Source organism: Pteropus medius, unplaced genomic scaffold (genome assembly GCF_902729225.1).
Source record: "Pteropus medius unplaced genomic scaffold, Ma_sr-lr_union100, whole genome shotgun sequence".
Lineage (NCBI taxonomy): Eukaryota > Metazoa > Chordata > Mammalia > Chiroptera > Pteropodidae > Pteropus > Pteropus medius.
The window spans coordinates 5,498,214-5,521,593 of NW_024353517.1; the positions used below are offsets into that span (position 1 = coordinate 5,498,214).

The window sequence follows — 23,380 nt, forward strand, 5'->3', positions numbered from 1 at the left end:
AGCTACAGTCTAGGCTAGCCATTTGGCTCTTGCTTTGCTTGATTAGATAATCACACCTTCTGTTCCAGGCATGACTAGCCCAGTGGGAGTCAGGAAGGAAATTATTTCTCTCTGTTGATACTAGTGTATAGAGCTTTTGGTATTAATATTTCCTCTTTGGTCCTCAGAAGGATCAGGTATTAGTCTCTGCCGGAAGCAAAACATTGGTCACTTCCTCTTCTCTTTCAGAGGTGAATATCTTGGCTTCCTACAATTCCTTGGTCAGGCGGTTTCTGGGCATGGGTGACCATCTGCTTAGTCAGCTTTCATTGCTTCTATGTTAGTGCTTCGAAAATTGCAAAAGGACTTGCTGGATCTGAGCAGGGACTCATCCAGCCTCCTGAAGCTCTGTGGCTCTTCTGTAACCCAGGGATGTCTTGTAGGAGGTATTTGCTGTCCATGAAAGTAAAAGGAAGAGCTCTCTCTGCCCTCCACCCCTTCTCTTGCTTCCTATCTCCTAATTACACAGTCTTCTATTTCCTGACCTGAGTACAGTAGAGGTCCCTCTACCTTGGAGAGGGCTCTAGGAGGTCATAAATGCTCAGGTTTCCCTTTAGTGGGTTACTGTGTAGTAGGGCGGAGGGGGGGGGGTCTGATGTGAGTGGATGGAGAACCTCATGAATCCTTTGTAGATTGATGCTAAGTGTCTGCCTCCAGTTCACAGGGAGTGTGCTTATTCTCTGCCTTGATCCCAGTGTTTGTCTTGAAGTCAGTGAACTTTGGGATCTTTAGGACACCACAGTGAATTTGGCACAGTCCATGACCTTGAGAAACTTATAGTCTAGTTGAAGAGAATGACATACACATGAGAATGAAATGTACCTTAGAAAGGTATTGTTTACAACACACATTCTTTAAGCACCAGATATATATGCTTGGGAAATCAAGGTAAGTAATTTGCAGCGTCAAATCTCATGGGGCTTAGATGAAAGGTTGGGAGAGTGGAAAGAATTGAGAACATTGGGGAAGTTTTCCAGGAGGAGGGGATCTGATCTCGGAACTTCTCAGTGAGCCATGAAGCCTTATGACGTAAGTCCAGGGTGCACCTGTGGCCATAGTTTGGCTCACTAGGTCTGGACAGTTTCTAAGGGTGGATGTAGTTGATAGGAGAATATGACTGGGCACGTAAGGAATCTCTCACCTTGCATGTGTGGTTCAGTACTTGGTTCATTTCCCATCAATGTACTATAGCTGGAAGTGTCATGTTGACTTTGAGCTACACGGACATTTTCATGGTCATCTCTACATGGCCAGAGCATGCCTGGGTATTTGTCACCAAAGTAGAGAGCATCTCTGAATTCTGGAGGACAGGAGTTCTTTTGAGAGTTTCCAATAGCGAATCTCTTAGAGTCTACTCCCCAGACCTCATGAAAAGCAGTGGAGTTGATGGGGGCCATTAAAGTAATCGAGGACTGGGCCTCTCACACTTGGATGCTATCTTCATTATCTATCGCTGCATAACAAATTACATATTTAGCACCTTAAAATAAAGAACATTTACTATTTCACAATTTCTGTGAGTCAGGAATTGAGAGCAGCTTGGATGGATACCTCAAGGTCTCTCGAAGTTGCAGCCTGAGTGTCTGCTGAACCTGCAGTTTATTTTGAAGGCTCAGTTGAGGGGAGGCGGGATGCATACCAAGCTCATTCACATGATCGTGGTGATTGTGGCAGGATTCAGTTACTCATGGGTTGTTACACTTAGGGCCTTAGTTTTTTGCTGACTGTTGGCTGGAGGCCAACCTTAGTTCCTCGCCATGTGGGCCTCTCCATAGGGCAGCTCATAACATGGCAGCTGGCTTTTCTCAGAGCCAGTAAGCAAGAGAGAGTCCCCCAGATGCAAGCCATGGCCTTTTGTAACCTAATCCTGGAAGTGACACAAATTGTTCCTCATGCTTCAGTCTATTTGCTAGAAGTCACTAAGTCCAGCCCATTCTCAAGGAGAGGGATTGCACGTGGGCATGGCAACTGGAAGGTGGACTTTTAGGGGGCCAACTTAGGGACTACCTAGGTTACATGGCATGTGGTAAGGTGGCAGGATGAGTTACACGGAGCCACTGAATAAACTCAGTACACCTCTGTGAATCAATTTTATTTGAAAGGTTTTGAGAGGGGAAACTCAATTTAAAATCTTAATATAAGCATTGATATATAATAGCATAGAGTACAACATTGGTATGGTTTTTCAGAGGAAAAACACAAGTTTTCGATTAACGCTATGCTCCCATATCTCTACATTTTTACCCTCCTTAGCAGTTAGAGCTGCTTTGGTGGAAATATTTGAATGTTCTTGCTTGAACTCTTTACTGTACAGGTGAGACACCAAGACCCAGAGAGAGGACAGACTTTTGGGGCCACAGAGCCATGGGTAGACATGGGAGGAGCCATGTAAGGCTCCTTTGACTCTGGCCCAGTGCTTCCCTTCTATCTCTCCACACAGCCTCTGCTTCATAATCAGTCCATACAACTGTTAAGCATATTTTCTCTGCTTTATGCAACCTCTTTTGTCTCAGAAACAGATTGGGGAGAAGAGGTTAAAATTTGGAGTCTTGAGCCTTCATGTTGTCGCTTTAGTTAAATTTCAGGGTCTGCATCTCCTGTTGGGTCTTGCTGTGTCTTGAAAAGTTGTATAAATCAATATTATTTGGCTCAGACAGTGTATCTTTGCAGTTATGAATAACATTTGTATTAAGAACAGTGAGCCAATACACAACATTACCGTGAGACTGACAGGATCAGATATAAAACCTCAGCCAATACCTTCTGTCTGGCAGAAAGTTCTTTTCTAGAACATTTGTCTCTTCCCCCCACCAAAGCAGTCTTTTTATAAAACCAAGCTTGGCAGTACATTTTATAGAAGATGACAGGTTCCCTTAGAGTCCGCCTTAACATTCCGAAGAAATCAATGGAAACGGGGGACTTAAAATTATGGTCAAGCTCATTAGTAGCTCTGTTGCCAAAAGAAGGAAAGTCAGCTTCGGTTATTGAGACTTACTGGCCAGAAGGCTAATACTGTTCCCCATTCCATGGCCCCTTTCACCTCTCAATGTTTTTATACTTCTAGTGCTTTCAAAGTGTTTATGTACAAAGACGACAGCTATATTAATAAAATATTCCATTTGAAAATAAAATGTTTATCAATTCTTTGACTTTTATTGAAAGTCCGTTGTAGAAAATAGTTTTAATTGGGTGAAGACAACAAGATAAAGCAAAATTTTGGGTAGGAAGACGATCATGAGTTAACTGCCTAATCTTAAAAGTCACTTAGTCATTTCTTAAACTGGTTTCCATACCTGAAAAAAATGGGACAAGCCTACCTCACACTTATTTTTTGTGCTCACAAAGCAGCATAACATATATAAAGTGTCTACTGGGTATGGTTCTTAGTATGCAGTGGATACCCATTAAATGTTGTTTCCAGTCTCCTTCATAGTCTATATGTGGTAGAAACTCTCTTCAGTTCTTCCCTTTATCAGGTCATTATCTCAGAGCCCCCACTTTGTACTGTCCCCTCGGCCTGGAGCAGACTGGCAGCATTTGCATATGTCACCATCAGATTTCATGTTTTTTTGAATAACTGAAAGCCTTAACATTTACAGTTTTGCTCTATGGCTCCCAAGACATGAATACAAACATCATAATATACCCATGTTTTCTGATATTTGGAAATACAGTAGTTCTGGGAACAAAATGATCATACTCTGCATTTCATGAGGAAGGCCTCTTGGGCATTGTTACTTGAAAAGTTAAATGTTGATTTTCAAGGCAAGATTGTCTGTCCAGAGGATGAGCTCTGCTCGACTGCCATTAGCCACCTCTCCTTTGTAAATGGAAGCTTCTCTGGGACTGGTCCAGTGCTGACCCTCTTTGGTTCCTCTTTGGTCTTCTTTGGGATGACATCACCTCACCCTGCTTCAATGACGACTGGCTCGAGTTATATCAGTTATTAAAAATGATCTAATATTTTCCTTTTAAATCTAGGGCCCTGGCTCGTTCTATGATTAAGCTAGTGATTTATTTATAATATGGTATGAGATGGCTGTAGCCACTCTATGATGTAATCTAAGGATGACATGAAAACAAAATAGGCTTTTACATAATGAAAGTGTTCCTGTAATGCAGTTTATAGCAAGGTTCTTTTTCCATTGAAATGGAGGTATATTCTTTCATTTCCTTCCACTCTCTTGAAATCTTCTTTTCCCATTTTTGAGTCTTAAGGCCTCTAAGTCAATTAAAAAGATCAGCTTTTAAAACATCACAAAGATACTGGTTTACTCTTCTAATTTTGTCCTATCTTCTTTGGTGCCACTCCCCTGCCCCCCTCCACGGCCTCTGTTATGGCTCCTGCTCTGCTCAACAGCCCCAGAATCCTCTCAGTATATAACAGTCCTCACCATTCCTTGGCCTATACTGTTCCTTCTACTAGAAATGCTTTCCCGATCCTGAATTTTCTTCTGCTAAAGATAGAAACAGCACATTGATTCAACAAAGATAGCAAATTTCTTTAGGCCAGCTCAAATGCACCTCTTCCTCCAAGCCTTCTCTGAAGCTCTGCCCCTACTTTATCTGTATTTCTTATAGAACTTAATACAATTGCAAGCTCCTCATCCCCACTCCGAGGAATAGTCAGAGAACATCAGGATTGGAAGAGGAGAAGTGGCCCAGGAGAATGGGGGAGGGCCCTTTGTTGTTTGGTTCTGCTCCTAACACTGTGACATGAGGAGGTCGTGGGCCATCTTTGAGCTTAACTTTTCTTCATCTGAAGAATAAGTAGTTTGGATTTCATTTCATGTGGCCATATAGTATATTGGTAGCAGCTTCCTGAGATGCTGTGTTGAGAAGGATTCTTAAGCTGTATCCTGACTGAGTAAGAAAGAGTCCGTCGTTGAGCCATATCTGTAATGGCTGTGGATGGGGAAGGGAAGGTGGAGGCATGTAAGGGGTCTCTTGGCTTTTTTCGGATTAGTTATTTAGAGATCTCTCTTTTTGTTTTTCTTTTTGGGATGCTTTGTTTTGCTGACTTTAAGTGTCTCGCCCAAGGTCAAGTAGTGGCTAGAATCCTATTATCAGGTATAGAGATAAAAACTACATATCCTAATCTTGCATTTATGCTTGCAAGCTGGCTTTGGGAGTTGAGAAGCTGGGATAAAGAGGATGACAGGGGCCATGGTTTATTGGAGGCAGAAGGTTCTTCAAATTCTGAATGATTTTGAGGTGGAGTGAATCAGGAGATGCCTTTCACCTCTTTCTCTTCTTTATTTCCAAAGAGTTATAATATTTACATTGTTCTAATTTCTGTCAAAGATGACATTTTAAGGTCAAGGTCACAAAGTTAGTTGACCGTCAGGGTCTTATTGGGTCAGGGCTCACAGCATTAACCCATGAATTATTTGGATCCTCTGTGTCCCTATCCCAACCCCAGACAGCACGCTCTCAGAAGTTAAATTGCTTGAGTACTAGGTCAGCTGGAAAAAAAAAAGTCTTGGAGCAGTAACAGTGAGAGAGAGAGAGAGAGAGAGAGGAGAGAAAGGAAGAGGGCAGTTTAGGATGGCCGATGGCACTGGAACCCAGAGCCTTTGACTAATGAAAAAAGAAACGAGAAGTGGTTAGAATGGAGGAGAGAGAAAGGGGATGGAGGAGGAGAGAATGGACTGGGACTGCAGTGGAAGAGGGCACAAACTTGGTCTTTGCAGGTTTTTAGGAAGAGGCTGATACCGACGGATCTTTTGTAGAGAGAATAAGTTGGACTGGTTGTTCTTTAAGGTCCTCCCTGTCTGGAGAGTCTGGAATTTTCTGAAGGACCATTTTGTGAGCATTTAAATAATTTCCATTTTAAGATGAAGTCTTTACAGAGGAAAGTGATTCTTCCTTTCTTCATGGTCTTGGCAAACATAAATGCTGACTTATCTTGGGCGATCTTTTGTTCCATTTAGCATTATTGATGAAGGAAAGGAGGCTAACTGAGGATGTCTTAGTATTTTTTTTGTACTGAAAGTATTTTTGAGGATGATTTCTGTGCTTTTTAAAAAGATAGTTCCAGAGAATTCTTTTTGTTGGCCTCCCTCAACCCCTCTCCCACCACCCTATTGTCAACAGCTTGCTTTTTCTGTACTATCAGAATGCTTTGGGTATACATCCAGTAGAATGCTCATGCCACTGTGCTTTGTCATATCAGCAGATTATTTTAGCCTTCCTTCTCCACTAGGCTGTAAAAGTTTCTTAAGAGCATGAATCCTGTCTTATTCCATAAGAGGACCCTTGGTGCCTAGTGTAGTGGTTTGCAAATAATAATGATGACTCATTAACTTAACAACTGTTTATTGAGTACCTGCTGTGTGCTATACACTATTCCAGGTGCTAGGTGAAGAAAGGTGAACAAAATCAAACAAACCGTTTTATTTGATGGAGACAGATAATACACACACTAATAAGTAAATATATACTATTTAGGTTGTGATCTATTTTCAGAAGAAAAATAAAGCACGTTAAGAGCCCAGAGGGTAGGTCTGAGAAGGTCTTACTGCTGAGAGTAGAGTTGATCGGGGACCTGAATGAAATGAGGCAGTGAATCTGAAATCAGAGGGGGGAGAATGTTTTAGGCTGAGAAAAAGCTATTACAAAGGCCCTGAGGCAGAAGCGTGCTAGGTACATTCCAGAAAAGTGCGAAGGCCAGCGCAACTGGAATGGAGTGACCAAAGTGGAGTGTAGAAGAGGAGGTCACCCGTGCTCATAAAAAATAATTACAATAACGAGTTTTTGTTAAGCACACATTGAAGATGCTCGGAAACAAATCGCCTTTGCGATGTAATGAATCCAAAGAAATCTAACAAAAGGATGACATAAGGTATTTCTGATTTTTCAGCTTTAAGATACAGAGGCAGTGGATGGGGAGCTGGGACAGTAGTGGTGGGCAGCTCAGAACTGGTTCAGTTGCGGAGGCCACTGGCTTCTCTCCTGTCTGTCGCCCTCCAGAACGGAGAACTCTCCGATTGAATCTCAGCTCCTGCAGCAGGAGCAGGCACACCTGCGGGGAGGCTGGGGCCCTGGGTGCAGATGGGCAATTGCATGCCTAATCACCCATTCAGGCACCCACTTATTTGTTTTCCACATGCAAATATGGGTTTTTTGCAGATGGATTTAATATATTTGTTGCTTCCCCATTTTATTTAAAACAAAACAAACGACCAACCATGTCAGTTGAGGGCAACAAATAGAAACGTGAGTATTTGCTATTCTTGCTGATGACACGGCTGAAAGGGATCCTAGGCAAATCAGTTTTTTTATGTGCTCAATTTTATTTTTACTTTATTTTAGCCTTTTGTAATGTTACTGGTTGAAAAAGAAAAAAAAAATGGTTTTAAAGAGGGATATGATATTATTTTCCCTAAATTATTTTCTCAATATTTCTGGCTCTGTATTTTTACTGTGTGGTTTCTACTTTTCATCTTTTTAGTTTCTGAACTTGTGGCCCAGTGTAAGAAAAAAAAGAGAGAGGGCATCATGGAATCTCCAAAGGCTATTAGCAGGTGGTGCCTACAACTTATTTAGCCTGGAAATAAACAAATAAACAAAGACAAATTAGAAGTATTTGACCCTATTAATGTGCTATTATTATTTGTGCAAGATCATGCAAAAAATCACTTCCATTTATCTGGGAGCCTGTAGGTAAACACCAATACAAGATAGAGGGCTTTGGTGGGTGTTTGCTTTGTTCGTAATGGAATTTCAGAGCTCTAGAGCAGGGTGTCAGAATTGGTAGGTACATTGGTATTTATGAACATGACTTGTTCAAGGTCTCAGAGAGCAAGAGGTAGAGATTGGACTTGAGCATCTGAGACGCAGGCAGATGGCTGCCTCTGTGGCCTGGGGTGATGAAGAGGCTGCTGGAATGCACAGAGGATCTCATCTCAAGGTGAGGTCTGTGTGCGAATGATGTCTGTCTCGTAAAGCAATTAAGATTTTTTTGGGGTGCCAAATCTTAAGCAGAGAAGCAGTGATGGGGAATGTGGGTAGGAATTGCTTGTAGCTTGTCTTCCAAGGTGGTACACTGGAAGGCATGTGTGTGTGTGCGTGTGTGTGTGTGTGTGTGTGTGTGCGTGTGTGAGAGAGAGAGAGAGAGAGAGAGAGAGAGAGAGAGAGAGAGAGAGAGAGAGAGAGAGAGAGAGAAGGCAGAATAGAGATGAATAAACTAAGAGGGAGAGGGCAGACCTCTCCATAATTAGGCACAGAATTTCTGAGCCACAAGGCCCCAATCATTCAACTTTAATTCAGTAGTTAGAATATTAGACCAGCAACATCATTTGGTAGAGAATTTTATTTGGAAGAGTACCACTTATCACTATGAAATCGTCTGTGCTAGTTAGCCAGTAAGGCTGCTGCAGTGAGAAAGAGTGTCTGCCTCCTGTGGAGTTCCTTCTTCAGACATGGTTTTGTCCGGAGAAGTATGGCAAGGGCTGTGAGAGCACAGATTTCTCTGTTCTTGCAGACGTGACACTTCATCAGACATCAGATGAACACGTAGTTAACTCACCTCCCCAATTGCCAGCTTACAGATAATTCTCTGAAAAGTTAGGTTTGGAAATCAAGGCGAGTTAAGTAACATTTTATGAATCTTTTATATGTTCTTAAATGTAGAACCCTTTCACTTTGAAGTGTAAAACCTTAAGATGCTGGATGATGGGGTATGTATGCAAAGTCTGAGGTAGCCTGGGAACAGGAAAGGCCATATGCATGAAAAGGGCAAACTGCTTCTCTGCTTTGTCAGGAAGATGTTGGGAGAGAGTTACCATTCTAGGTAGTGGTCGCAAGAATAGTAAATGGTCCCAGGACAGCCTCGCTTCTGAAGGCCTCCAGGAGCAGAGAGTGGAGACTGAAGAAAGGAGTATTGACACAGCATGAAATCAACCGCTGTGTCTGCTGTCTGTGCAGAGTGCCTCTCTGCAGCTGTTTGCCGTGAAGTACATGCTGTCTTTTTTCCTGCTGGTACTTCATGGCTTGATGTAAGTGTTTCCCACAGTGTGCTGGACAATCTCAGACACTGAAGGCAGACTCTGTGTCCCTGTAAGACATAGCATGTTAGGGGTTTAAATGTCTCCGTCCTTGTTCCCCATGATTTTTCTTCTCCTTTTCTACCATCCTCATCCACTCCCCCTCTGAAAAAAGAAAATCATCAGGATGGTTTGAAGGTTCATTTATGTTGATTTGGTTGTATTTCGTAACTATTTCTTTCCTCTTCACATATGTAATTAATTCACTTTATGTGATAACACATTATAATATATTTGAGTCCTCTTTGGCTCTATGATTTTTCTTTTTTTTCCTTCTTTTTTTTTTACTTACCAAAAAAAGGTACTATCCTTCTCTCCTCAGACCTCCAGCTTTCTTATCTATACAATCTATTTTTGAAGACTCTCTAGGGAGTTATTGACTCTGTTAGAACTACTACTAGAGAAGCAATTCAGATGACAAAATTTCACATTTAACTTGCTTTTTTAGAAACAATTCATTTTTCCTTTAGTTTCGAAGAGTAGCAGTGGCGAATAGGACAACCTGAAAATAAGAAAAACATGCCAGTGAGTTGCTGATTTCCAGCTAGGCACATGGAAAAAGGTTTTTATTTCGGTGACTTCTCTGCTCATTGGAAAACTCTGGGCTGGTGGATTTCATGATACTGAGACTGAGGACTCTCAAGTTACAGTGAGTGATGAGGGTAAATTGCAGGGTAGAGGATGCTCTCTTATTGGGCTCAGGAGTGTTATGGAGACATGCTGTCCTTCGGTATTAAGACACATCATTTCTTCCAGTAGGGTAATGTTAAGGAATTGCTCCACCAAATCCCCAAATAAGTGGAGCACATAAGGAATGCAGAGCTTTTAGAGAGTCAGCCTTAACAAGGGTTAAGTTTTAGCATGGCCAATGGCCAAACTCGGGATTGCTACTGGATTTGTTCAACAAATTTCTTACTTGAGACACAAGCCTGGTTTTTATCTCCCCCACCCACTCCCAACCCTATTTTGGGGGTGTCTCTATTCAGTTCTTCGGCATTAAGGACTATATGGTATTATTAAAAATAACACAACTAATTAAGAGGGCAGGAGAGCTGAACTTCGACACAGGCTCTGCCACAACCACCTGTGGAACTATTCACACACATTTTCATTCATTCAACAGATATTTAAATGAGCCCTTTTTACACATCGGGCCCTGGGGATACAAAAATGTATAACACTTGGTTCTTCTCTTCCCTGTTTACAGTCGGGGTAGAGAGCTAACTTCACAAATAGAACAGAAATGACTTCTCCTTTTGGGTCTCCCTTTTACATATGTAAGAGCCAGAACTGGACTAGATGATGTCAAAGTCCCTTTATAAAGATGCTCATATACAATCATTTGTACAAAATTCGTTAAACATCCAGTAATCACTTATCTAACTGAAAACTGGCAGACATTTCCCTTTTCTCCTCAGTTTATAGGGGGTGATGTTGAAGATGATTGAGGCAATATCTACAAAATGCTTTAATAAGCAAGTTGGAAAAAGGCATGATATAAGTTTGAGGCATTATTATTAATGGAAAGATGAAAACAAGGGCCGATGTTTTCAGAGAGTGAACAGATGGTTCTTTTGTTTAGAATTTGAGTATAAAGGAGAGAGAAAAAGAGGTACTTGCCATATTGTTTAGGCCTTGAATGTGAGTGACTTTAAAATGCCAAAACAATCTGGTTAGGAAAGTCCCATGGATTCAAAATAGCTCCTACACTGATCAAACTATAATTAATATAACAAAAAAAATGACAGTAAGAAAAATCCTAATAAGAAATGCCACTGTGACAATTGACACAACCTAACAAAAACTCCCATTTTTGTGTCAGCTCTAGAAACTTAATTTTTCCTGTCTTTAGGAGTTATACCACACAGTGGAACAAATTAGTGGGAACTGATTTAAAACTGTGTCTCTTTCTAAAGTCATCCCCGCCCCCCAAGTTATTTCAGTTTTCCATGACTCATAAAGGAAATCTTCAAGCAATTGGCAGTCCTCTCTCACCTTTGCTGTTGGATACTGATAGAAAATCAGTGCGAATTAGGGCAGTTTAATTAGAGGGCAAACCTCCAAGGACCTGGGGTGGTGTTGCAGAGGGCCAGATCAGGGAAAGACTTTGGAAAAGCTTGTGAAAAAAGAGTTGTGAAATAGTTTATTTCTTAATTTCTTAGGATCTGTCCCTGCAATACATAGTTAATTAATGTCTCCTTCTGGCAGGGCCCTTACCCTCCCGGTGCATATCACTTGAGTTGACCAAAAATGTGGGCTGCGAGAATGAGTCATAAGCCACCAAGCTGGCAGCATTTAGTAAAACATGCCTGACTCTTAGTTCAGGTGCTTTCTAACCTATGCGGTGACTGGGCAGGGTGACCTCAGTCTCTCTGGGCCTTGGTTTTCCCACTGTGGAAAAAAGGTTAACCAGAATGTTCATTCTCACACTAGTCTGAGTTCAGGTCCTCATCTTTTATATATATAGCGGAAGGGAGTCTGGTAATAGCTTTTCGCTTGGGAGTGTTTGAAAACAAACGTGCCTCCTCAAGATAACAATACCAAGTCTAAATTGTTACTCCCTCCCTTGGCAGCCTTGGATGGCAGTGTGGCATAGCTGAGGGTGGCCTGATAAATCATGGGCCTGGAGGAGCAGGGTGGGCTTGGGGAGAAGCACCTCAAGGAGTCTGAAGTTCTGAGTTCCAGGCCTACTTCTGCTCCTAACCATGTGGGGCCTTCTTGAAGGTTCCTTCAGATCTGATTCACTGTTCGGTCTGTGAGTCATCAGAGCAATGATAAGACCTTCGACTCTCCCCTCAAGGACCGATCTTTACTCAGAATACTCCTAGGAGTTCTCTCATGGTGTGTTGCACATGTCTCTGTCAGATACCTAATTCCTGCTACCTTGTATTCAAGTTAGAAGTACAGTTATTAGTCATAGAGGTGCTGACTTCCATGTCATTGCTGTAACCCCTTCTCTTAAAGCTCCAGTTACACGCGCGTACCTCTCCTTGGGCCTGACTACATACTGCTTACTAGGTTTTTTGTTTGTCTTCTCCCTGGACTGTGGACTCAGCTATGTCCTGCTCATTTCTGAAGCCTCAGCATGTTTGTCAATACCTGGCATATAGTAAATGTTCAATAAATGTCCGTCGAATGAGTGCATGGTGGATGGATGATTCTGTATTTCCTCACCAGGTGTGAGTTTCTTGAATGTACTGACCATGTCTAATTAATTTCTTTTTTCCACCAAGTGTCCAGACCAAGGTTTTGAATGCAGGATGTAATCAACTGCTATTTGTTGAATTGCTTGAAGAGATGTGGAGAGGGATCCAGATTAGGGAAGGCGTATTTAAATGTAAATTGTTTAACTTGTTCACAGTCAGTATCTTTGGAAAACCTCGTTGACAGAGGTCTTGGAGCGCTGTGGGTCTCTGATTGAGCATCATGGGGGTGGATGAGTAATTGCTCCTGCTGAATTCCTCCCTGTCTGTCACAAACTGACCCCCTTGGTTGACTGTGCTAGTGTCTATTTGTCTCTCATCCTTGCTCTGTTGCTAGTGTCAATTTTTTTCCTCTTTTTTGAGTTCATTATTCAAGACTTGACTTAGGATATATTGTTTACTTGATTCCGCCTCATTTGATTTTAAACAGTTTGTGGGCAGGGATAGTGTTTTCTCATAATTGTATTCTGTGTGGGTTCTGCCACAGAGCTGTCCACAGAGAAAATAAATGCTCAGTAAATATCTGTGGACTTGAATTTCACTTCACTCCCTCAACTCTCCTGCAGCCTTTTACCTCTTAGGAGCCAGCTTGTGTAATAATGCCACCCATACCTTGAAGACTGCAAAGTAAACTTAATAATCAAGTAACCAAGCATGCTTCCTTCTCCAACCTCTATGTATTTTCTAGATCAAAATCATTTTGTTCTGGGGTTTTAAAAAATCAAATAATGATGTCCTGCTTCCCTTACTGTTTTTCGTTGTCCATAAAATTCTCTTTATATTCTTAACATAAACAGAAAGATTTCCGTTTTTTGACTGTAATTGTTGAAATATGTTTTCAAAGTTAACTTTTTTTTTTTTCTGCTGATTCCATGAAATAGTGTGACGCAATAGAAGGGTTTCTATTAGAATGTCTCTTGTACGTTCTACCTGCTTCTTAATTTTTTGTCATCTTGAGCAAGTTTCTTTGTCTCTTGTTATTTCATTATATCCAAAATGAGATTATAGAACAAGATGGTCTCCACAACACTTTTTTTTTTTTATTAACATTAAATTCATGGTACCTGAGGACTTTGAGAATAGGCACATATTTCTAGGCATCTACTTTATTTTTCCGCCCATCAAGTGGGAATGATGACCCATAAATCTCTGTAATCATCAGCTTCGTAACTTTCAGATGGCTCTAGGAAGCAGACATCCAGCAATTCATTGCACTAATTTGTTTGTGATTAATATCCTCTGTCCCTTCTCATTTTCCAAGCTCAGGTTTTGATATTTCTTTATAGGGAATTCTTTGCCTCTTGTACTAAATGTCTTGCTCAAAGTTACTAATCCATTAAGTGATTTAACAATTTATTGACATGTAAGGCTTTATTTTCATTTTCTACAACCTCAGATGAGAACAGGTAATGGGGTCAGTCTCAGTTTCCTTTGCTAAAGAGTAGTGAACCAAGGCCTGGAGAGGGGACTCTGGCTCTCTCAAGTCACCTAGATGAACTAGAATGGGAACTATATTCAGATTATATTTGAAGGTTTGACAGGAAAGCCTCTGACCTCCAGAAATCTGAGAGACATGTCAGTGTGGAGTGTAGAGACCTGAGTGTGACTAAGCTCAAATCACTTGAGCAGAAAGAACTTCACTTGACCTGTCTGTGAAATGGGGTAATGACCTTTTTTCTGCATGAAGGTAGGTGGCTGTATAGATGACCTCTAGAGACTTCTTCCTACCCTGGGATCTAGGATTTTGTGAGCAACTAAAACGCATACCCAAGGGACCAGTTGCTAGGTACTTTGGTGGGATAAAAAGCTTGAGGCTATTTTTAGAGCTTTAAACTATTTAGTTGGTAAGAGAGAAATATCTTTGAAAAAGCTAAGGAATAGTTTTATATATTATATATAAGAAAGGGGATAAAATCCGATATTACATATGTAAAGTACTTTAAAATTTATTAATTTTTTTATAGACTGGTAAATTAGTTTGTCATTTTTTTGTTGTGGAAACTGAACCAGGGAGAGAAATAAAATGATGTTATCAGTGTCAGCCTAAGGACACTGTACAAACAGCAGATGGCTGAAGCTTTTTCTAGAATGTAGGAGCTACAAAGGAGTTTAGAATTTTCTAGTCCACTGGTTTGCAAACTTGGCCACCTATTAAAACCTCCAGAAGAACTTTAAAAAAATGCTCTGACTCTCAGCTGCTCTCCTGAATCACAATGTTGTGGGTGGGTTTGGAGCTTTAGTCATATTTTAAACCATTGGTCTAGTTTGGATCTTCAGTGTGTGCCTTTGGTGGAATTTTGGTTAACATCTTACTCCGTGGACTGCACTTCTGGGTTGTCATCTCCCTGACACCTGAGTGGAAACTGCTGGACAACCAAGAATTTCACCCAAACAACATGAATGCACTGAAAACTATTGAAAAGGCTCATTAAGTTCTATAGGGCCATAAGATAAATGTTATGTAAAGGAAAAGAAGGAGTTAACATTTTCTACATTGAAACATGCCTTCTTTTTATGCTTCTAAGAATGTTTAAAAATGATAGCAAGGAATGTATTTCATTGCTTTAATTGTTCAAGTCCTTTTTAAAGTATGCGCAATAAAATACCATTTAAGCTAACTGACCTTTATATTTTAATGCTTTTTGGAAGGGAACAATACCTAGTATTCAGCTGCAGAATTTTATACATATATATATATATATATATATATATATATATATATATATATATATATATATATATATATATATATATATATATGTATATTTCAGTCAGCAGAACCTGTTTTGGAATCAGAGGGCTGCGAATTCTGCTGTCTTCCCAGATGTTTTACCTGTTTTCTGTTTAAACATCAAGTTCCATTGGGTTGATGGTTCTTGACCTTATAATGTCTAACCTTCATATCTTTTTGTTTTCCTCTCCAAGCTTATCCAGGAAGGAAACTTCAAGGTCTGATTCACTAATTTTTCCTTCTGCTGGGGAGTTCAGGTATATAATGGAAGGCAACATATGTGACCTAATCTATATTTTGACATAAAGAATGCTCCCTGCCACCCTCTCCCCCCATCCATTTGGTGATACTTAACCTCAAAGGCTGCTGAAGATAGCCTTTTTATTCTAGCTATATTTTAAAAATTGATGCTTGTTAGATATAGTTCATCTTTCAACTCTAAACTTGCTCTTTCTATAAGGGAAATACTACTCAGATTGCAAATGTGGTGAACTGGAATTTCAGAGACTTGAATTGACCTACAAATCTTGTAATTGTAGCCCTGGTTACAGATCCTTTGTGACCTTGGACATCTTAGGTGTTGTTCATAGAATATTTTTCCATCTTAAGAAAGTAAAATATACAAAATTCTTTGTGTAGCTGTGAAATATATATACACATAATATTACATGGAATGAAGTAGCTTGGTCTTAATTTATTATTTTAAAATCCTATTAGAAAATAGAGCTAATTCCTAGTTACTATGTTTTTCTTTCTCTTTCTTCTTTTTTCTTTTTCTTTCTCTTATTTTTCCTTAAATGTATTATTGTAAATAATTTTAAACATAAAAAAGTTGCAAGAATAAGAATAGCCCAAATAATATCCATATGCTTTTATCTAGATTCATTTACCATATTATCCTATTTGTATTTTTTCCCTTCCTTTCTCTGTCTCTCTGTCTCTCTCTGTATATTATATATATTTTTCCATATAGTTTTATATACATATATAACTATATATATATAATTTTTTCTAAAGTTTTTGAGAGTAAATTGCATACATTATGATATGTCAACACCCTTTACCTCTAAAGTCTATTTCTTAACAATGATAGTTTCTTCATATTCACAATATAGCTATCAACTTCAGTACACTTAACATTGATAAAATATTTTAATCTACTCTCTATACTCATGTGTTGTCAATTCTCCCAGTTATATTCTTGACAGCATTTCCCGCCTCTAGTAGATAATTCTGACTAGGATCACGCAGTGCATTAAGTTGTCACGTCCCTTTAGTTTCTTTTTCAATCTGGAACATTTCCACAGCCTTTCTTTATCTCCTATGGCGTTGACATTTTGAAGAATACAGTGCCCCTTCTCCCCTTTTAAGAAATATAGAGTCCTCATTTTGTGATAAACAGTTGATTCTTCATGTTTGGATTCAGTGATGCATTCTTTGCTATAATACTGCACAGACGATGTTGTGTCCCCCGGATATTTTGCATCAAAAGGCTCATAATGGTCATTTTTAATCACCTGGTCAAGGTGTTTGTTCAGTTTCTCCACTATATAGTTCCAATTTGTATCTTGCAATTATTAAACAATCCATGAGTAGATACTTTATTCTTTCTCCTCATGAAAAATTTCCCCTCGATTCTTGCCTAAACAAATCTTTACCATGATGATTGCAAACTTATGATTTCTCATCTTTAGTCCTCCCTTTGCATTTATCATCATTCAACATTCTGCATTTTACCTAAACAAGGGTCCCTTCCTTCTCTCCTTTCTCTCTCTGTTTCTAATATAGGTATAGACTTCTAGATTCCTATTTCAATCTTGTATAATTTATTAGTGCTCTGTAATTATTTTGACAGTCAAATCGTCTTATTTGTCCAGTGGGAGCCCCTTTAAGCTGGCCCCTGTGTCCTCGTGAAACATACTCGTCTTTTTATGTTGTTGTTAGTACTTACTTATTTGCTAGAATGAAAAGATATTCTAGTTTCCTTTTGTATTTTCTCTGCCCGAGCCCTGAAATCAACTATTTCTTAGATACGTCCTGGTTTTTGTTTTTTTTTCAGTGGAGAATGTATTAGAGACCATTATTTGAGTGCTGGATATGCTCATGGCTACTATAGTGCCTTTGCTCATAGGCCCTTTCATTGGCCAGAGACAGGAAATTTTACACATAAAAGTGTATAGGCATGTGTGTGTGTGTGTGTGTGTGTGTGTGTGTGTGTGTATACATATATACATATAGACACACACATACATATATATACACATACCTGTAGCTATATGGATATGTATACATATATGTATGTACAAATAATAGTAATGGTTTTTTTTTTTTTTTGCCCAGACCAGTACACAAAACAAGCCTGCTAAAAGAGTTTGAAATTTACTTGGGATGCCCCTTTCTCACCTTGAACCCTGCCCAAGTCTGAGGGTATATTGTCAAATACTGTGTTCAGGAATTACCCAGATTGGTTCTTTTCTCTTTATAAACCTTCCCTGCCATTCTCGTAGTGTCATTACATCGTTCGTTTGAAACATATTTGGGTTAAATTGCTTTAGTTTGCTTTCAAAGTTAGTTTCCCTCCTTCCCATCCTACCTTTTTGACTTAATTTTATTTTTTGATTCTGTAAAACATTCTTGTACTTCCAAATATCAAAGCTATTCTCAGAGAAGTACTGCTCCCTTCAATGTCCTTTCACCCCATTACTCCCTACACCTCTTGTAGGTAACCAACCTCATTGTTTTCTTGGTTATCCTTCTTTTGAAGTATTTCTTTTGAAGCCCATATATATATAAATTTATATACATATAATTTTCATATTTCTTGTTTTCTCTCACGCAAAAGGTAACATACTGAATATATGCTGTTTTGTGCTTCACTTTTTAAAAATTCTTTTCTCTTTCTCTCTCTCTCTCTCTCCCCCTTGTCTCCCTTCTCTCTCTCTGCTTCAATTCATATATCTTCCTTCCTACTTTCCCTCCTCCCTCCTTTCCTTCTTTCCTTCCTTTTTCTGTCTTTCTCTTTGCCTTTTCTTCCTTCTTTCTGCCTCTCTGTCTCTCTTTTACATACATGATTTCCTTTGCCTGGGTGGTTGAGTAGCTTCCTGCAATGAATAATATTGTAGGTATTTGTTTTCACATCTTTGGAGGTACATCTTCAGGCAATATTCCTGGAAGTAGGAATGCTCAGTTAAGGGCAAATATTTTGTTAGGTAGTGATAAATTCCTTCCCACCAGCATCCTCAAATAAAGAAGGTATTGTCAAGCTTTTGAATTATTACCAGTCTGATGGGTGAGAAATTATATCTCAGCCTAATTTTAATTTGCATATATTCTATTATGAACGAAGTTGAACATCTTTTTATGAGTTTAAAGACCATATTTTATAATTTTATGTTTCATTTTGTGAATTGTTTGTTCGTGTTTATTGTCTTTTTTTCCCTATTGAGTTTTTTGTTTTTGTTTTTTTCAATTAAAAAAGTCTTTGTAAATTTGAGATATTAGCCCTTAATCTATGAATATTTTCCTCCAGTTTGTTATCTTTTGACTTTGCCTATAGTTTTTTCTTCTTGTTGTCATTCCACAGTTTTTATATTTATATTGACAAATTTAACAACTTTTTATTTTATTGCTTCTAGACTTTGCCTATAGTTAGAAAGCATTTCTTAACACTCATGTTTACTCATGTTCTCTTCCACGACTTACATAGTTTCATTTTTCACATTTAGATCTCTGAATCACTTGCAGTTTATTCTTGTGTATGATATGATGAATGGATCTAATTTCATTTTTTTCCAATCAATGGCTATCTAGTGTCCCAACACCATTTGATAAGAAAATTTTTGTCTTCCTGATTTGAGATTATCAATTACTTTTTAATCTATACCAAGACTAGATGTGAAGGAGAATAAATGATGGTGAACAATGGAACAGGTTTACTAGAGGAAAATGAGATTCTGATTAGATAATGACTGAGACCAGATTAGAATCTAAGTCTCTTAACTTTCAACCCAGAACTCTTTCCTTTGTATAAGTCAACCTCTCTGATCCATTTCTGCTGTCAAATTGATTAACATATTTAACAGAAAAAGTGCTTACAACAAAAGGCATTATTTGTGCTTTCCTCCTTCTTAATAATATCTGCAACCACTCTTCTACCCTGAAATAGATTATGAGAACTTGGCTGTATACTTTTTTGTAAGCACCTGTGACTCTGTGTCTCTTGTCTCTAGCACCTGGTCACATGCTGTTTACTCACTGTGCCCTCTTCTGCCAAATGCCCATGTTCCAGACGTGCCTCCTCTTATAGCTCATTGCTTCATTGGGTGAGAGGGGAACTCAGAAGGTTTTTGAGTTTTGGGGTGGCTATCTTTACAGGTCCATAAATCTCTGGCAAGTTGGGAAATATACTTTCTCTTAGATTTTGGGGAATGAAAAATTCCAAATAAATAAATTTTTATACTTTCAAGAGTCAAAACTTAAATGTTCGTTAATTTTTATAGAAAGTATAATAAACTTTCCTATCTTTTTTAAAAGAACTACCTGATGACAATTTAGTATTGATAGCATAGCCATTATCATGCATTTTGCAAGCTGAGCTTTGTTAAATGTTTTTCTCTGATTGTTGATAGGTATTCTATGAAAAAGGGAATTTTTTTGATCAGATATGATTGGGAAATGCCAGCTTAAGCAAATTTAGACATGTTTCCTTGCTGTAGTATTTCTTAGAGCTCTTAGTATGAATCTGTCAAATTTTTTTTGATCAGGAACAAAAATCTACCCCACCCCTCCCCTTACTTGTACACCCATTAACAGCTTTAATACTTTGATCTGCACAGTCAAGTTCATTGGGGCTGTAATATTGTATCATATAATGCCAGATTTCCACATCTACTTTTTGGTTTTATTGCTTCTTTCTAAATTCTTCTAGAGTTAAGCTCTGTCAAGGCAAGGACTATGCCTGTTTTATTCATTACTGTAGTATAAACACCACAGTGCCTGGCATATAGTAGGTACTCATTAAGTATTTCTGAGCTTGAAGTTGTCAGCTCTTAGTTTGTTGCAGTATTTCTATTTTGGTTCCCTTCCAAATGTACATGTTTTTAACAGCAGTTTCTTCCTTTTTAGTCTAAACAATCAGATAAACATATTTGCAAAGAATTCTGTGTATAACTTCTTGGCCCCTCTAGAGGTGTGAGGCTTAATCATGAATTATGATTAAGTAAATGATTTAATCACTGCAGCTTGTCGCCCAGGAACAGGCACATAGAATTGCCCCTGAGAGAAGCAGCTAGTTCGCAAGCCCGTGCCTGCAGTTGGGAGCTCTGCTCTTCTGCTTTTTCAGTTTAGGACTTGTACTGGAATCCACTGTTAGTCTCTCTGTCTTATGCATCCTCTCTGTTTGAATAGTTTTTCTGATCAGCAGCCACTCTAATATACTCCAGTTTGAGGTGCTCTGAAATATGATGACCACTCTTCTGGAGCTTTGTCCAGTCTTCCCTGCAGCCCCTCCCATTCCAACCAAGATCCCACAAAGGATCACATATTTTAGGTTACTTGGTATTAACCATACATGTGTGCATGCAAGTACGTGTACACACACACACACACACACACACACACACACAAACACATCTGATTAATGGACTGGGGTGTCAAATATCTAGGTTTAAGACAGTAGCTCTTTGGGAGCTCAGAATTCTGAATCTAATAGTGTTATTTTCAACCCTTTATTGGTACTCTTTTGAAAATACAAGTAATTAATTTTCATTGTATAAAATTTGGAAAACATAAAAAAGTATAAGGAGCAAAATCTAGATTGCCTGTAATCCTGTTGCCCCAAAATACATTATAATGAATAATGTTTCTGTGTGTGTGTGTTTATGTGTGTGTGTCCACTGCAGACTGTTGCTCTGGGTCTTGCTTTTTAAAGTAGTCCTCCATTCATTGTTAAATACATCTTATACTTTTAACATTAAAATTAATATTTGTAATATTTATGTATTGCAATGCTCAACAGTTAACTTTTACTTAGTGCCTACAAGGCAAATCATTGTTCTATACAGTCAATGATTGTATCTTAATTCACCTTTATACTTCTAGGGTCTTGCTCAGGGCCCTCAGTGCACATGGTTTTTGCTCAGTAAGTGCCTGCCGAATTTAAGTGAGAAGACATTAAACTAGAATTGGATCTGCCCACCTGTTTTTAAGAAGTTAAGCTCTACAAATGATGCATTCCAAAACTACAAAAGAAGGTTAGAGCCAAAACAGTCGAAGCTGCCCTTATAAGGGCAGGAAGAGTTTTGTAAGATTTTACTAGTTCAGTAGGTGTTACCTATGCTGATTTGGAAGTGTCTGCCAGTTATGAGACAGGGTCTCCCTTTATTGTGTGGTCAGGACAGTTTGCATCTGGTTCTCATCATTTTAGGCCTGGAGCTCCCCATCCCCCCTTTTAGAATAGCATATCAGGGTTTCAGTGGTGGGATGGGGAGGAAATTGGCTTGCATTAGTGAGATGCATAAGTCAGCCCAGGATCAACTCAATTCCACTTTCATACATGCCTGGGAGCAAGAGCTTTGCATTAATTGGCTTTTGGGTGTCTGTGCTCTGCCTCAGATGCTGTGGAAATGGAATTGGTTGTCAGAGGCATTATATGGTGAAGGAAGAATCAGAGCAAAGGGTTTGAAGTATCTAGAGGAGAATATTCTCTGCTCCACAGGAATCTTCCTCTTTGGGGCACCAAAAAACTGATGTCCACCAGACTCAGTGGGTAGAATTCTTTCAACACTTTTCCTCAAGTGAAAGATGTGGCATGTGTAGCTGAATGATCAAAAATTGCCCAGGGCAGCTGTTATCAAAGCATCGTGGCCTTCCTGCAGTGTAACCTGCCAACAGAACTTCTAACAGCAAATGATACCTAAATATTTAGACCCCTGGAGGCCTTGTCTTTTTCAGCCATACTCACCAGTCACACAGCACAGTGTCTGTCTCCCCTGTGTCATGCTGGATAAACCCTCACATCCTGACTCACTCTTTCCTCATGCCAGGGAAAGTTATACAATGTTTGAGTGTTATTAAAAGTATTATTCCTGTCATGCTTCTTGGGAAAGTGCTCTCTGTCTTGATGGAGATGTGGACAGCTTCTTGGTTGCTTCAGCAAAAAGTTTATGAACCATTTCGAAGGGCAGGGTACTTCATGCCCTATGTTGTGTTTCCATGCTAAGACGCTAAAGGTGCTCTTTGGCTTAGATCTCTGCTTCAGATCTCTACTTCATCAACCTTTTGGTCATCTCTGAGTTTGCGCAGGAAGCGATTGAGTGCACGATTAATGATGCTAACATCACATAGGTTACTGTCATATCAGCATGAAACCATTAGTAATATGAATAGACATGCATTTCAGATTTGTTGTTTATATCCAAATATTACCTTCCAGTTAATATCTGGAAAATTAAGTAAATTTTCTGCTATTTACGTTAAAATGTAGGTGAGCCTTTTACATGTAACTCGTAGTGAAGAATCTTTAAGTGCTTTGTACCCTGAGATTCTATAAATCAACTGAGATATAAAGGCAAATATTATAAGATTTAATACTAGTATTTCCCAAATACTAATATTCGCTTAGTTAAACCTTAGCTAATAGATCACATTAGCTAGGTAACTTTGGGAAGAATGTCATATTTGTTAGCTGACAAGTATTTATAAAAATATTTGCAGTAGAGGCATTATTATGATATTAGATTGTACCATCATTCTAATAGGATTAGTGGGTGAATGCATTTACAACATTAACAAGAATGTTCACTAAGAACTGTCTTTAAGTTTCAGTCATTTAATTTTACTTAAAGCCATGAATTTTTCCAGAAAATGCCTATTTAAGATTTTTTACATTTTCTGAAGATAAATTAAAAGTAGAATACCAACTTTGTCCCCTCAACATTTCATGATCCGGAAGATCTCCAGAATCATATACAACAACATCAATGATAAATTGTCTTCAACACAGAAAAATTTCATATTTATTCTTGTGTCAAGGAAGTTCAGATGATGATGGTAATAGATTTCAGCCTCAGCTTTGGCTTAATATTGATTTTAGCACTCAGCTACTTGGCATTTGGCCCAAATGGGTAATGGGTACAAATTTTCTTTCAGTGGATTTTTATGCTTTTTTACGAGGAGGCAAAGATGTGTCAAGGTCAGACCGGAACAAATCCCTTATATTTTTCTACCATTAGTTTGTTTACAAATGGTGTCCATGGTCACCATCAGTTAATTCTCTAGTGATCCTAAGGATGTCAGGGAGTATCACGTCATTAAAGAGAGGGAATCTGTGACTCAGAGAGATGAATGAAGGGCATTAGTTG

The 23,380-nt window shown here is 38.9% G+C and overlaps 1 protein-coding gene across 25 annotated transcripts in view; it reads left to right on the top strand.

Moving 5' to 3' along the window:
* The window catches only part of LPP (LIM domain containing preferred translocation partner in lipoma), a 605,586-nt gene that overhangs the window by 65,947 nt on the left and 516,259 nt on the right, over positions 1 to 23,380 (top strand). The window contains exon 1 of one of the 25 annotated variants that reach the window (XM_039850703.1): positions 7,927 to 7,951. The exons of the other annotated variants lie outside the window; for them this stretch is intronic. The gene's annotated coding sequence lies outside the window, so the exon portion shown is untranslated. Of the gene's footprint in view, positions 1 to 7,926; positions 7,952 to 23,380 lie in introns of those variants that run through there. 25 annotated transcript variants of the gene reach the window in all.